The sequence below is a fragment of the Globicephala melas genome, chromosome 2, assembly GCF_963455315.2.
Source record: "Globicephala melas chromosome 2, mGloMel1.2, whole genome shotgun sequence".
Lineage (NCBI taxonomy): Eukaryota > Metazoa > Chordata > Mammalia > Artiodactyla > Delphinidae > Globicephala > Globicephala melas.
In genome coordinates, this window is record NC_083315.2 from 76,046,406 (window position 1) to 76,060,912 (window position 14,507).

The 14,507-nt window shown below is 46.3% G+C and overlaps 1 protein-coding gene across 1 annotated transcript in view; it reads right to left on the minus strand.

Annotated features, from left to right (window-relative positions):
* Window positions 1–9,622, minus strand: part of CGNL1 (cingulin like 1) — a 156,552-nt gene extending 146,930 nt beyond the window's left edge. Inside the window, exon 1 of the mRNA XM_030878805.3 lies at window positions 9,501–9,622. The gene's annotated coding sequence lies outside the window, so the exon portion shown is untranslated. The remainder of the gene's footprint in view (window positions 1–9,500) is intronic.
* Window positions 9,623–14,507: the final 4,885 nt, after the last annotated feature.

Here is a 14,507-nt window from a genome sequence, read left to right on the forward strand (position 1 = left end):
GTTTTTAAACCTGCCGTGCTGTCCTGGGGAAATGAAGCACAACTCTGGCCCTGTTGCTAATTCTTCAGCAGAAATAAAATAACTAATAAGACCTACTCCCCGGCGGCACAGAGAACCCGGCATGACAATGTCACTCCAATATTCATTTCAAGGGTCATTAGAATCACCGGACAGGAAAAGTGGAAAAACTAAGGTTGGCCAAAAAGAACCCAAATAAATGAAGAAAGACGTTCTAAAGCTTGAAAACAGGACACGTTGTGGGAGAATAGGCCTGATGAAACTGAGGCTTGGGTTACTCTACAAAGACACCAGGTAAAAGGAATGAAGTGCTAATACTCACTACAGCGCATGGATGGACCTGGAAAACATGATGCTTACTGGAAGAAGCCAGACCAAAAGGCCACACGTTGTATGATCCCATTTATATAAGATACCCAGATAGGCAATTCCACGGAGACAGAAAGTAGACTGGTGGTGCCAGGGCCTGGGGGGAGGGAGGAATGTGAAATGACTGCAGAGTGGCTACAGGGTTTCCCTCTCGGGTGACGAAAAAGCTCTGGAATGAGATAGGGGTGATGGTTGCACAATGCTGGGAATGTACTTAATGCCACTGACCTGTACACTTTAAACTGGCTAAAATGGGCAATTTTACACAGTATGTATTTTACCACCATAAAATAGAAAATGATAACAGGAACTCCGGAAAAATCCTTTTTCAGCTCCTAAGCCAGGAGCAATCCTTTCCTCACATGAATATAAATATACATGCTATAGGCCAAAATAATAAATAGTATTATTTTACTAATAACTCATTTATTGAGTTAAGCTTCCCACGTGCACTATGCACTTAAGGCCAAGTCACTTCCCCCCGCCCCACCGCACCTGTCCTCAGGTGGGTGGTGGTGTTATCATTAGCCCCATTTTACAGGTGAGGAAACCAAAGCACAGGGAGGTCCAGGAGCTTGCCCAGGGTCACCCAGCAGATAGGGGAGAAGCCAAAGGATGAAGCCAGAGGGAGGAGAGCAGGTAGCTTACACCCCAACTCAGAGCACGACCACTCTGCCACCGAATCGTACGCTCTGCTGAAGGAACGTTTTCTGGGCCTAGTTTCCCACTTTGCCCGCAACACGGATATTGCTTGGCTGTTGAGCCCTAATCCTTTTTCACTGGCATTTCTTGAGGGACCACAGAGTTCTCTGGAAAACACGTTCAAAATCACACCTTAGAAATCAAACTACACCTTCACATGTGTAGAACTACTTCACGTGGACAGAGCGATTTTCCTGTGTTCGGATTTACTGTATTTAGTCCCGGGAACAATGTGGTAAGATAGGAGGGTGATGTGATTACCCGTCCTTTCCTGGGGGAGAAAAGCCAGCCTCCCAAGGTCAGGCCACATGGTGGGTGCAGGCACCTGGCTTCTACTCCAGGGCACCACTCTGCTGTCTTCCTGAAGAGCCAGGTTTAACTACTGAGCTGTTAGGGATGTTTTTTAGCATATAAGTTATTTATATGTAAATCTATATGTATTATTTATATGTAAACAGGTGCACGCAATTACAAATGAAGTTAAGGAGCACGCTAATGGAGAAGAAAACAGCTCTTCCCACATTTCAGGGGCGCCTGTGAGGTAACCCAGAAGCACCAACGAAAGGTTAAATTCCATTCCCTCCACCCCACTTAAGAAATCAGGGCTCTTTGCCACTTGCCATCAGCTCCCTTTGATAAGAGATGTTAAAAACCACCACCGCTGTTACAGGTGCCGCCTTGCCTGGGCTCTCAGCCTCCCAGTACTGACTCTGGGGCTGGAGAATTCTTTGTTATGGGGGCCACCCTGTGCATTGTAGGGTATTTGGCAGCATCCCTGGCCTCTATCCACTAGATGCTAGTAGCCACCACCACCCCTGGTCGTGACAACCAAGATGTCTCCAGATACTGCCAAATGTCCCCCAGCGGGGGCCCCATTTTTGAGAGCCACTATACTATGTCCAAGAGATGTGGCCCTAACAGCTCTATGAGGTAAGAGCTACATGCCCCTTTTACAGATGAGGAAACAACCCTGAAATGGATGAGGAACCTGCCCAGAACACCACACGCCTTGTGATGGGTAAATGTGGTTTCCAATTCAAGCAGTTGAGCCCCCAGTGCTCTCGCCCCACAGTGGGAAGATGGAACAAGAAGACCAGAGGCAGATCTACCTTCTACCAGCTCACGTCCTGAAATGTTAAACGGAGCCTTGCCCCGAGAAGATGGAGGTGGGCTTGAACCCTCCAGGGGTTTGATCCTCAAGTCCAAAGACAATGCGTTCTGCTTGCAAAAACAGTCCCAGCCGTGCCCGGAAGGCTGAAGGGCCTCCTTGACTCACTAAATAACCTGCAAGCTGGGAGTAGGCATGCCCTTTGAATACCAGTGCTTTAAGCACAAATACAAACAGCAATCACTGACCATGAGAGCCCGAAATACATTTTTTAAAACATGCCTTTATCAAGAATTTCCCCTTATTATTTTGGTGAAACATTCCCCCACAGTCTCACCCTTCTTAGCGCTCATCTGTCTTTCTGTTTAGAAATCACTGTGGCTGCTAGAGAGACACAGATGAAATACAAGACGTCACGTTTCAAAAAGCTGAATGACTTCTGTCCTTCCTCCTACAAAACTTTATGGAGCCTCTAGTTTCTGCTACACACGGGGGTGCGAGGTCAGCTGAGACAGCCCTCCGCTTTACAGGTCTGTTTACAGGTTTTGGGGGGAGGGGGGTTCCTCCGACATGTTAGCCAAGGGCACTGATGGTGTTCTAATTGTTGAGATAAAGGCACATGCAAGCAGCCAACAATTTGTGAAGCAATGAATGAGTGGGTGAATCGAGGGGACGAATGCAGAGCCCATGCACTAACCAGCGCTCCGGGTCCAGAGCAGCGCATCTCAGGGCCAGACAAGTTTGAACCCTGGATCCAACCACTTGGTAGCTGCACAACTTCGACAAGTGACCCAATTTCTCACGGGCCTTCTTTCCCTCACCAGGAAAATGGGTTTATGATAGTACCCATCCCACAGAGCTATGTCGAACACTCTCAGACAAGGCTGGACGAAAATGCTCCAGAAGCATCTGCTGTTATTATGAGAATCACTGATCTGGGCAGGCCTCCTGGGAAGTCCGGTGACTCTTCTGCACCCCACCCAGCTGCCTCACGCCCAGGAAGCTGGACTCAAGGCAGGTATCCAGACCCTTAGCAAGAGGTGGTCATGCCCTGAGCAGACCAGACCTGAAGAACCAGGTAACTCTTGGCTCTAATCCTCCCCCCGCTTCCCTACCTCCTCTCTCCCTCTAACCTTACACCCCATTCCACCCCATCCCACCCCAAAAAACAGCTTTTGGGTGGCTCAGGGCGGCACAGTTAGGGCTGAGCTGGCCTGACTACATGTGAAACAAAGGTGCTCAAGCCTCAAGCCTGAAACTCACAAGTAGGAAAAATCTTAAATTTGGTAAACTCCAGCCAGCAGTCCCTTTCCAAACTACTCTCTCTTATCTCTCCCTCCATTCTTTCTCTATCAGTTCCTCTCCAACTCTTAAAGCTTTCACTGTAATCACCACTCAGTAAACTTTCCAGGTTTTTGATATTTGATTAGGGCAAGGAGAGAGACTAATCCACTTTTCAGCTGCTGCTGTGCAATTCTAAGTCACTGTTTTTAATAAGGAGGATAAAAATCTTATAGGCAAAAATGGAGAAGCAAATTCTTTTTTTTTTTTTTTTTTTTTTTTTTTACAAAAAGCTGTCTGTAATACAGCTACAACAAAGCTCAAGGATATGGATTAGTTCATAGGATATATTAGAACCTCTTTACGACTTTGGAAACTGGGCCATTTCTTTTTCCTCTGAAATAAAATCAAAAGAGAGGGCAGCCGTTAACAGCGTCTCAAACTCTGAACTGGAACCACAAAACTCCAGCCCTCACCAGGTTCCTCACCTGGAAAATGGTATCAACAACACTGACCTTTCAGGATCCCTGGGAGGAGTCTTAGCTGCAGGGGGTCCTCTTCCCTGAATGGACTCCAATTTGCAAGGGAAAACAGAGTGCCAGTTTCAAATGCAATAAAATACAGGCTAGAAAGCCAGGGGGAGTCAGAAGTAAAACCAAGGAGAATTATTGAAGCCAAAGCTAGAAAATCTTGATCATCTTGCCTCAATCCTCTAGCAAAGAGATAAGCAAGGGTGAAAGATTATTAATAATTATTAGAAATAATTATTAGTATTATTAATAACAAAATAAAGATAATTAATGAATTATTAATAATTATTAATAATTCTGGAGAATTATTAAAGCCAAAACTAGAAAATCTTGATCATCTTGCCTCAATCCTCTAGCAAAGAGATAAGCAAGGGTGAAAGATTAATAATTATTAGAAATAATAATTAATATTAATAATAATGAAATAAAGATAATTAATAATAATTATTAATAATAATTCTGGAGAACCATTAAAGCCAAAACTAGAAAATCTTGATCATCTTGCCCCAATCCTCTAGCAAAGAGATACGCAAGGGTGAAAGATTATTAATAATAAAGGGGCTTTATAGACTTAAGAAAACTACAAAGTATATAACAGCCTGAGCCATTATGTACTCTACCAAAGGCAAGCAGAAAGCCCTGTGATTGGACAGCAGGGGATAAACCCGCCCTATAAAACAAGAGGCTGAAATATTCCATGTTCATGACAAAATGCCCTGTGCTCTAATCCCAAACACTAACTCCATGATGACCCTCCATCGAGCTGATCCTTCTTAGGGTGAAATATAGAGCTGGAGCCCACTGCAGTAATGGACACACACGCGGTAACCCTGTTTTCAACTTAACCTTTCCTAATTATAGCTCCGCACGCCTCTAAACCCTTCTGACCCGTAATTTTAAGAGCCTGAGGTACTTAACAATGCAGCAAAGGTTTGTTTTTGTTGCTAGTACCACATAAATAGGAACTGAGCGTGCACGGCTTCGTTTTGCTCCAGAATATTCGACACTGAACTTCGTTTTTAATCTCTTACCCAAGGACCAATTATCTCCAGAAATTCAGAGGTTTGCAGAACTTGAAGAAATGTGGAGACAATGTCTCTCTAACCTAGGATTTGGGATCCATTCAGAGCCTTTCTAAACAGCCTAATCTATCCTCTCCGCTTAAAGAACCAGAAAAATAGGATTTCATAGAATTTCCCTTGGGATGATAAGCCCACAGTGATCTTCAGTCTAACATTACGCATCGTCCCGTAGAGGAAAACAGTAAATCAATCCAGATCTAAGGGGACTGTGGTGTTAGAAAAACAAGGCACAGAAAACTCAATTTCCCAATCAGTTCTGCTTTAGAGGCACAAGGACCAGTGGAAAGGCCTCAGCTTTGAATTCAGGCAGACCCGAGAGCTCTGGAACCTCAGCTCTGCCACTCCTCTAGAGCGCCTGTGCTGCCCAGGATCTCTTTGGGCCTCAGTTTCCTCATCTGTAAAATGAGGCCACTTCCACCTGCCCCTCAGGAACATACAGGTTTTAAAGCAACAGAGGGCAAGTGCCCCGCTCGCTACCTGACACGTGAAAGGTGGACAGTCAACAAATGTAACTACTCTTACAACCCTGGGGTTATTAGTCCTGTGAGTCACTTGTTTGGAAACCACCTTCCCAAGGAAAAGCAGTGTGAAGTCCAGTTTCCTGTCTGTCCAAGGAAACCTGAGCTAAAGGGACAACAGTATGATCAAGAACGAACATCCACACACTGGCCGGAGCCGCAGACAAGAACCGACCCACCTGCTCTCAAAGTACAATGGCTGCTGTTACCCTCCTCCCAGCTCAGTTGCACAGGAGGGGTAGCCTCTACTCACTAAGCTGAGGTTGCCAGTTACCATCAAGGCAAAAAGGGATCCAGCCACGTACTCTGCCAGCTTCCCAACACCGGTCGTATCCCTGCACTGCTTGCCTAAGTACTCCTTAAGCAAGTCGCATCTGCCAGAATCCTAACTCCTCCTTCCTCACTCCTCACCTTCCCTTGGCAGGATCGGCGTACAAACCCCTCTCGTCCATCAGAAAAGTATCTGAAGTCAATTATTTAAAACTTGACGTAGGGACTTAATAAAATAATTTAAACCCAAGAAGAGCTTTTCTTGTGTCTGCTTTGCCAATGAACTGACAAGGTATCTATACACCCAGGGGAGGCGAGCCAGGTGGTACCCGGCTCCCCCCACAGTTCTTCATGCTCATCGTGCGTCTAAGAGTTCCCAACTTACTGTAACCCCCAGTTTACATCTCCACCAGATTTCAAGCTCCATACCCCGTTTACCACGACATCGGTGAACGATAACAGAGCTTAGCAAGGACTGGGGGCTTCATAAGAACTGGATTTGTTATATGACTGAATAAAGAAACAACAAAAACAAAAATTTGGCATGAATTTAAGATGAAGCACTCTCTCTCCCAGGGATATTGGTTTGGGGGATGGAGGACAGTGCCTGAAAAAGGAAGGAAAGTGGGGTCGGACTGGGACATTTGACTGAAAACTCCAATCAGCTTCCCCTACGTGAAAGCCGGTCAACTCTGGTGCTCCTTCCATCAAATCCCCCTTTCTTCTCTTGTACTTTCAGGGTTTTCATGGTATAACTTGTTTCTTGATAACAGCAATGTCATGTGACAGAATAAAGTAAGCACTTGGTCATTCACGGAAAATTACCCAATTTTCAATTCCCCTTGAACTTTGTTTTTCTCCTCTGATGCCAACCTTTCAGCCATTTCACTGCCCTTTAGTGCCAGGATCAGAGGAGGCAAAGAAAGGAAGAGCACAAAATCAGTTGTGTTTTTTAAAAGGGTCAATGGCACCTCTTAGATAAATGGGTTGCAGGCAGGGCTGGGGACAGAGGGAGTTAAGGAGGCCATTGAATCCTTTAAACCATCCCCAACCCCATCAATACAAGCAAATTAACTATCCCTACATGAAGGGGGGAAAAAAAGCCAATAGGGAAGTCTATTCTTAACACAAATCAAAGATCAGTCTTCTGAATGCTGCATACCCTTTCTCTAAATAAAGAAGCCCCTCACTAACTCTTTCTTCACTTACTTTCTTCTAATCACTTTAGAATATTAGAGTTACTACTAAAAACGGAGAAATGCTTAAATAAATCTGTTAGGGCCATAGTTACACATACTTTTTCTTGCTTTTTTTTCCAGAATGTACCATTATATTCACAGTTTAACCATTGCTGTTCAGGTGCAACTTTTCAGGCACTAGGAGTTCGACAGCATCGTCTAGTCAACATTTTGCCCCTAAATGGAGATAAGATTAGCAAGTTAACGAACCAGTCAGTAACATGGCTTCATTTTGTTGGCCTGGTCCAAAAAAAACAAAAAAACTCAACAGTAGGAAAACACTTTCCATATGGTCTTCTTCCCCCAAAGGTTGAGGATTCCGGCCAGGGGCCACCCTGTGAGACCATGCCCTCCACATAACCTCCATTCTCAAGCCAAGCCCAATGCCACCGCGGCCCCACTTCCAGCAACTGAGCACAGGGATATGAGCAGCGCATGGTAATGGAAGATGGGAAAGAGAGAGAAACCAACTGGGACCGAACTCTACCATTTTGAATTTTTTCAAAATGAATGTTCTTTTGACTCACGTTAGGAGCTAGAAATGAACACAAACTTTCCTCCAACTCTGGAGGGCATTCTCTTAAAAGAATGTCACACCACTACTAATAAAAATGTCACATAGAGGGCCAGCGCCTAAGAAAAAAATGAAATCCACTGGTTTGTGGCCACGTAGCATACAGGTGGGAATCGAATACAAACATCATACTTAGGTACCACAGTAAATTAACCAAGATCCCAGGAGACTGTCACAATAATACACTATAAGAAAACATATGCTCAAATTCAGTCAATGTATACATATATTCGATTTTTCCTTATGCCTATTTCCCTATCATTTTTAAGATCATTAGACAAGTGGCAAAGGTCTCACCTCAGATGTGTCATGCTACTGTAGGCACCAATTCCCTAACTCAGATATTATGCTATCAACAAGAAAGATAACACTGTGTTAATTACATCTGCTGGGCTTAATCACACAATGGGAATAAGCCCGATCTACACAACGAAGCTTAACACACATATTAACACCATATCAACTACAAAATAATAAGGACCTTGTCAGCTTGCATTCTTAAAAAATTTCCCCACACATTTATGCAGAATCATAATCTGTGCCAGAGGATCTCCAAAAGCTGATGGATTCCTAAATTATTTTTCCTCCTTTTAATCTGAAATCCTTTCCAAATAGGACAAGTCAAACTATCACTTAATTTCCCTGAATAAGAACCCTGTAGCATAACCTTGACCCTTGCAAGGACTTCATGACTTTAATCCCTCCACTGTCACCTCCTTGGCAGAAAGTGCACTAGCAATATTTTCTGTGAAGAGAGAGGCAGAAGCAGAGGGAACTCCAGAAAAACGCACCATCTACAGTTTAAAGTTGGAAAGCACCAGCCCACAGGTTTTTCAGGTGCAAAGGTGGATTACACAAGGCAGAATCGAGAGCAGCTGAGATGATCTGCTCTTAACAGTTCAGAAAGTGGGTGTGGAAAGCGAAAAGCACAACCCAAAGCACATTAGAATCACCTGGCTTTTTAAATTCCATTGCTCAGGCTGCGCCCCAGACCAGCTAAATCAGGATCTCTAGAGGTGGGACCTAGGCATCAGAATTTTTTAAAACTCTCTAGAAGTGCAGCCAAGTTTGAGAACCAATACCCAAAAGAAATCCGCAACGTGTTTTGAACAGCGCGTTGTGAGCAGCGTTGGAAAGGCACCGCAGCCTTGGGGTGAAGGGGTATACACAGAGTAAATATACAAAGTTTTTTAAAAAAATCCTCTGTAACTAACTCCAACATGACAGCCAAGCACCTGTGTAGAGGCCAAACAGTGATGCAACTTGGAAAAGTCCCTTGGAAAGCTAGGATGTGTGCCGTACGTGAGGCGGGGTCTTTCAGGACGACCTGCCTGGACCGGGAAAGCCAGGGAGAGAGGGACGCCCACCCGCCCTTTCTTTTCAAGGGATGGTCGAGACCAACACGCCCAGAAATAAAGTAAAACAGAGTCGACAGGGACCGAGGTGCTCGCTTGGGTCCAGGAGGAACCCTGGCTCACTCGCAGCAGTCACTCGAGCCCGAGGGTCGAGGCAAGGGTGCTAAGGCTGCCAGCCCCTCTTCACTACACGGCGGTCTCGGAGCCCCTCCCTCGCCCCGGCCCCGACGCGGGCCCCCGGGAACCCGACCATCTGTCCTGCACGTCTCCCCGCCAGGGCGCGCGAGCGGGAGCCAGGAGCGCACTTTACAGCCCCCGGGACCCGCGCGCCTGGCGGCGGGCGCGGCGCGTCGCGCGGCTCGGACGGCAGGCCCGAGCCCCTCCGGACCCCGCTGCCCACGACGACACCTCGGCCTCCCAGTCCAAGTCCCCGCGCCCGCTCCCGGCTCACTTACCGCCGCCGCCACCCGGGTCCCGCTCCAGCCGCAGCCAGCAGAGCCCGGCCCGAGTGCAGGGACCGCGGCGCCGCCAAGAGGCCGGGCGAGCCCGGGCCCCGCCCCGCCCGCCCTCGGGGAGGAGGGGCTGGGGCCGGGGCCGCCCGGGTTGGGGAGGCCGGCGCACGCCCCCCGCCCCACGCCCGAGCCGGCTAGTCCCGCCCGCTCCAGCAGCTCGGCGGGCCTTCCCTGCACTCCCGCGTGCCCTCGTGCCGCCCCGGCCCTCGGGACAAGTCTCCCCGCACCCCGACACCGCGCCTACTCGGCTCGGCCGGGACGCGCCCGCCCCTCAGCCAGCACCTCTTCCCCATCCCACCGCATCAGGCCTCACACTCCTCTCCAGCTACGCTTTGTCCTCACCCTTCCCCAGATAGGAATGTCCTCCCACCTCCCCTCCGCCGTCTCCGGTACTCTTCACCTCCGAGCCCCGGCAGTTCCAAATTCCCCGTCTCCTAGGAGCCTTGCCTGTTCCGCACCCCCGACTTCCCTTCTGTCCCTTCCCCATGGCCCCTTGGCCCAGTTTTCTTCCTACCCTTACAGGCAGACTTTTTCTCCCTACCTGGTCAGAAACTTTAAGGTATAACTTTTCTCCTACCACAATCAAATCTGCAAGTGTTTATTGAGCACCTACGAAGTCTAGAAATACTGGTGGAGGTGTCGCCAATAATAAATGTCCGTCCCTGTTAGGGAGGCAGGGAAGTGAGATGCGTAAGGTCACACAGCTGATGGTAGTAGGACTGGGATTAGAAGTCAGATTTCTGGTATCTTGTTGAGGCCCGCTCCAGGGGAAACTGCAGAATGCCGACCAGCTGCGGGAATTTGAGCAAAAAACGTTTTCTTACCTGTGAAATGGGAGGATACCCACCCCACCAGGTTGTGAAGATTACCTAAGAAAACAGACATGGAATATCACACAACCTGTGCTAATAAGTAAATGTTTGTTGACGTATGGAATGAAATAGACACTTGAAAATTCAATAATTTAAAATTACAATATAGAAAGACAAAAAGTAATAGTGAATGCAAGAAAACATTGGCAAATCATATCTGATAAGGGATTAATATCCAAAATATATAAAGAACTCATACAACTTAATAAGAAAAATACACTATGATTTTAAAGGGGGCAGAGGATCTGAATAGACATTTTTCCAAAGAAAACGTACAGATGGTCAACAGGTACGACAAAAGGTGCTCAGCAATCATCAGGGAAATGCAAATCAAAACCACAATGAGCTATCACCTCACACCTGTTCAGAATGGCTCTTATCAAAAGGTCAAGAGATAACAAGTGTTGGTGAGGATGTGGGAATGTAAATTGGTTTCAGCCACTATGGAAAACAGTGTGGAGGTTCCCCCTAAATTAAAAATAGAACTACCATATGATCCAGCAATTCCACTCCTGGGTATTTATCCAAAGAAAATGAAAACTCTAACTTGAAAAGATATATGCACCCCCAATGTCATTGCAGCACTATTTACAATAGCCAAACTATGGAAGCAACCTAAATGTCCCTTGATGGATGAATGGCTAAAGAAGATATAGTATAAACATACAATGGAATATTATTCAGCCATTAAAAAGAAGGAATATGATTCAGCCATAAAAAAGGAAATCCTGACATTTGCGACAACATGGATGGACTTTGAGGGTATTGTGCTAGGTGAAACAGGTCAGGGAAAGACAAATACCATATGATCTCTCTTATATGTGGAATCTACAAAAACAAACAAAGAATAAGCTCAGAGAATAGATACAGAGAACAGATTGGTGGTTACCAGGTGGGAGGAACTGAGGGGGTTCAAACGGGTGAAGGGGGTGAAGGGAGTAAAAAGTAAAAACTTTCAGTCATAAAATAAGTCATGTGGATGTAATGTACAGCATGGTAACTATAGTTGATAATACTGAATTACACATTTGAAAGCTGCTACGAGATTAGATCCTAAAAGTTTTCAGCACAAGGAAAAAAATCTTTGTAACTGGAAGTTAACTAGACTTATTGTGGTGATCATTTTGCAGTATATGCAAATATCGAATTATGTTGTACACCAGAAACTAATATAATGCCAAATGTCACTTGTACCTAAAAAAAACAAACAAACGTTTAAAATAATAGTGATGGGGGTGGTGGGGAGATTTGGATTCTACTTATCCAAAAGAGGCAGCAATGGTCAAAGGAGACTTTTTGGAGAAAGTGGAGTTGAGCTATCCTAGAAATAATGGATCCAGATGCAGGTGAGTCCAGGAAGACACCCAAGGTGGACAGGGTGTGTGAACAGTATTCAGAGTGTGGTCTGGCTTTTCCTGAATGGAGGCTGCCTGTAGGGAATAATACTAGAATGGGGGATGGGGCCAGATGGTGGAAAAGGCATCCAATATCAACGTGAGGGGGCTCAAGTTAACCAAACAGCACTTGGATACCTCAAAATGGCTGGAATGGAACTTGCATCCTACAGAGGGCCCTTAAATGACCCTGGAAACCTGGGATGGCAGAAACCGGCAGCCCAGGAACCAGCAAAGTGATGAGAGGGGATTGCAGCAGGGAGGGAGAGGGAAGAAAAAATTTCCAAAGAAGACCCCTAGGAGTTGGGGAGCAAATGTGTGCAGTGTGGGAATGGAAAAAGCAAAGACAAAACTGAGGTTTCAAGGCTGGTGGCTTGGAGCACCTTAAATAGGCATGATTGTTTTATGAGGGATGATGAAGTTTCCATGGACTGTGAGGTAACGATGGCACTTTTCAGTGGAAATGCCCCCCAGGCAGCAGGAGGCGGGGTTGGGAAGTAGAGGGTAAAGGAGAGTAAGGACTGGACCAGGCGCCAGGAGAAGAGAGTGAAGTTCCCTCACAAAGGGCTGAGGAAGCAGCGGGTACCAGCCAAGGGAGAAGGAGAAGGGTCCCGGAGAGCCGTCAGGAAGAACCAGGGAAGTCTCTGATAGAAGCCAAAGGATGAGCAGTTCATGAAGGAGAGGGTGGTGCCGAACGCCACAAATCTACTTCTAGACCCTCACACTAGGAGCCGTACAGAGTATGCACTCGGTACATGTTTGTTAACTGTCGAAAAAGCATTTAATCAGCAACTGACCCCCACTTCCAGGCAGGTATTTTCCTGATAACAAAAAAAAGGACAGTGGGCTTCCCTGGTGGCGCAGTGGTTGAGAGTCCGCCTGCCGATGCAGGGGACACGGGTTCGTGCCCCGGTCCGGGAAGATCCCACGTGCCGCGGAGCGGCTGGGCCCGTGAGCCATGGCCGCTGAGCCTGCGCGTCCGGAGCCCGTGCTCCGCAGCAGCGGGAAAGGCCACAACAGTGAGAGGCCCGCGTACCGCAAAAATAAATAAATAAATAAGGAGAGCCACTGGGGGCAAGGAAAGAAGCGGAGTGGAGATCAGTTTATTAGAGAAATTGCTTTTGAGGCTGCTACTGTCAAGATGCAGCTCAAGCCCCTTCAACCTCACTTGGAAACAAACCTCCCCCCTGCCAAGGCTAAGTGTTTTTGTTCATTTCTGATGGCCAACACCTTCTAACAAGGGATTTCTCCTTCCAGAACACAGTTTTCTTGGATATGTCTAAAGCCAGGTGTGACTATTTAGTGACTCGGCCTTGAACTAATGAAAACTAGAATTCAGTTTATCTTGCAGAAGTAGATATGATTTATTTTCCTAGAACTTAAGTGTAAGGACTTACCTTAGGGCTATGAGCCGGTTAACTCAAGAGCAGGTTGAGGGCCACAGACTGGTGATTCCCTTTGCCCACAGTCCTGTGATCAAGGTGACCGTGATTACAGCAGGAACTTGGATTTCTTGAGCAACTTGAGGAATTTCACATTTAATATTTAAATGTCAGAACAACCTGGTAGATGTTCTCATCCCCATTTTAAAGATGAGGGAGTCGAGGCTCAGAAAAGCCACACAACTTGCCCAAGATCGAATTCTTAATTACTAAGTGAAGGAGCAGCCTCCACTGCTCCTGGGTCTGGCAGGACTGGAGCTTTGCTGGAGAGTCACAGACTTCAGACTGGAAGGCCTCTAGAGAATTAGTCACAGGGGAATAGATGAAGTGTATCTCTTTGTAGGACTTTGCCTATTTTTCTTTACAGAGTATGTTAGCAAAATGGGGAATGGGCCTGTTACCTGCTGCTCTGGGTAGCCCTTACTTAAGAGGAGAGACTGAGGGTAAAGTTTCAAATGCACATGAAAGTAAGAAACTGAGAAGTTTTTGGACTTCCCTGGTGGCTCAGTGGTTAAGAATCCACCTGCCAACGCAGGGGACACGGGTTCGAGCCCTGGTCCAGTAAGCTCCCACATGCCGCAGAGCAGCTAAGCCCGTGCACCACAACTACTGAAGCCCGCGCGCCTAAAGCCCATGCTCTACAACAGGAGAAGCCACCACAATGAGAAGCCAGTGCACCGCAATGAAGAGCAGCCGCCTGCTCGCCACAAGTAGAGAAAGCCCGCGTGCAGCAACGAAGACCCAGCATGGCCATAGATAGATAGATAGATAAAATTTATTAAGAAACCAAGAAGTTTTTAAGTGCTTTGGACTTTTCTATGAGAGAAACACTTGGCAGACTGATCTGGGCACCATTGTTATTCTGCCTGGTTTTAGTGGAGAATCTGAAATTGATGTGGATTAGAGTATAAAAGCTTAACAGATATTCACAAGAGAGTTTTGAGTCTTTTTGTGACAGTGTAGAAATGCTGATTGCTTGTGTGTTTTTGTTTTGTTTTGTTTTGTTTTTTCCCCCAGTGGAGAGAATAGAGGCTCAGAGGTAATAATGTTCTCTTAATTTCTCACGTCTAGAATGTGGATAATAATCGTTTTCTACCTTCTGGGTAATTGGAATGGTTAAAAGTGCATGGTAAAAAAAAAAAAAAAAGTGCGTGGTAAGCCCTATTATAAGGATTAGATATCATTTAAAATTGTGATAAGTACGATTGTGAGTTGGATTGGAATAATGGTTTTTGGTTACCA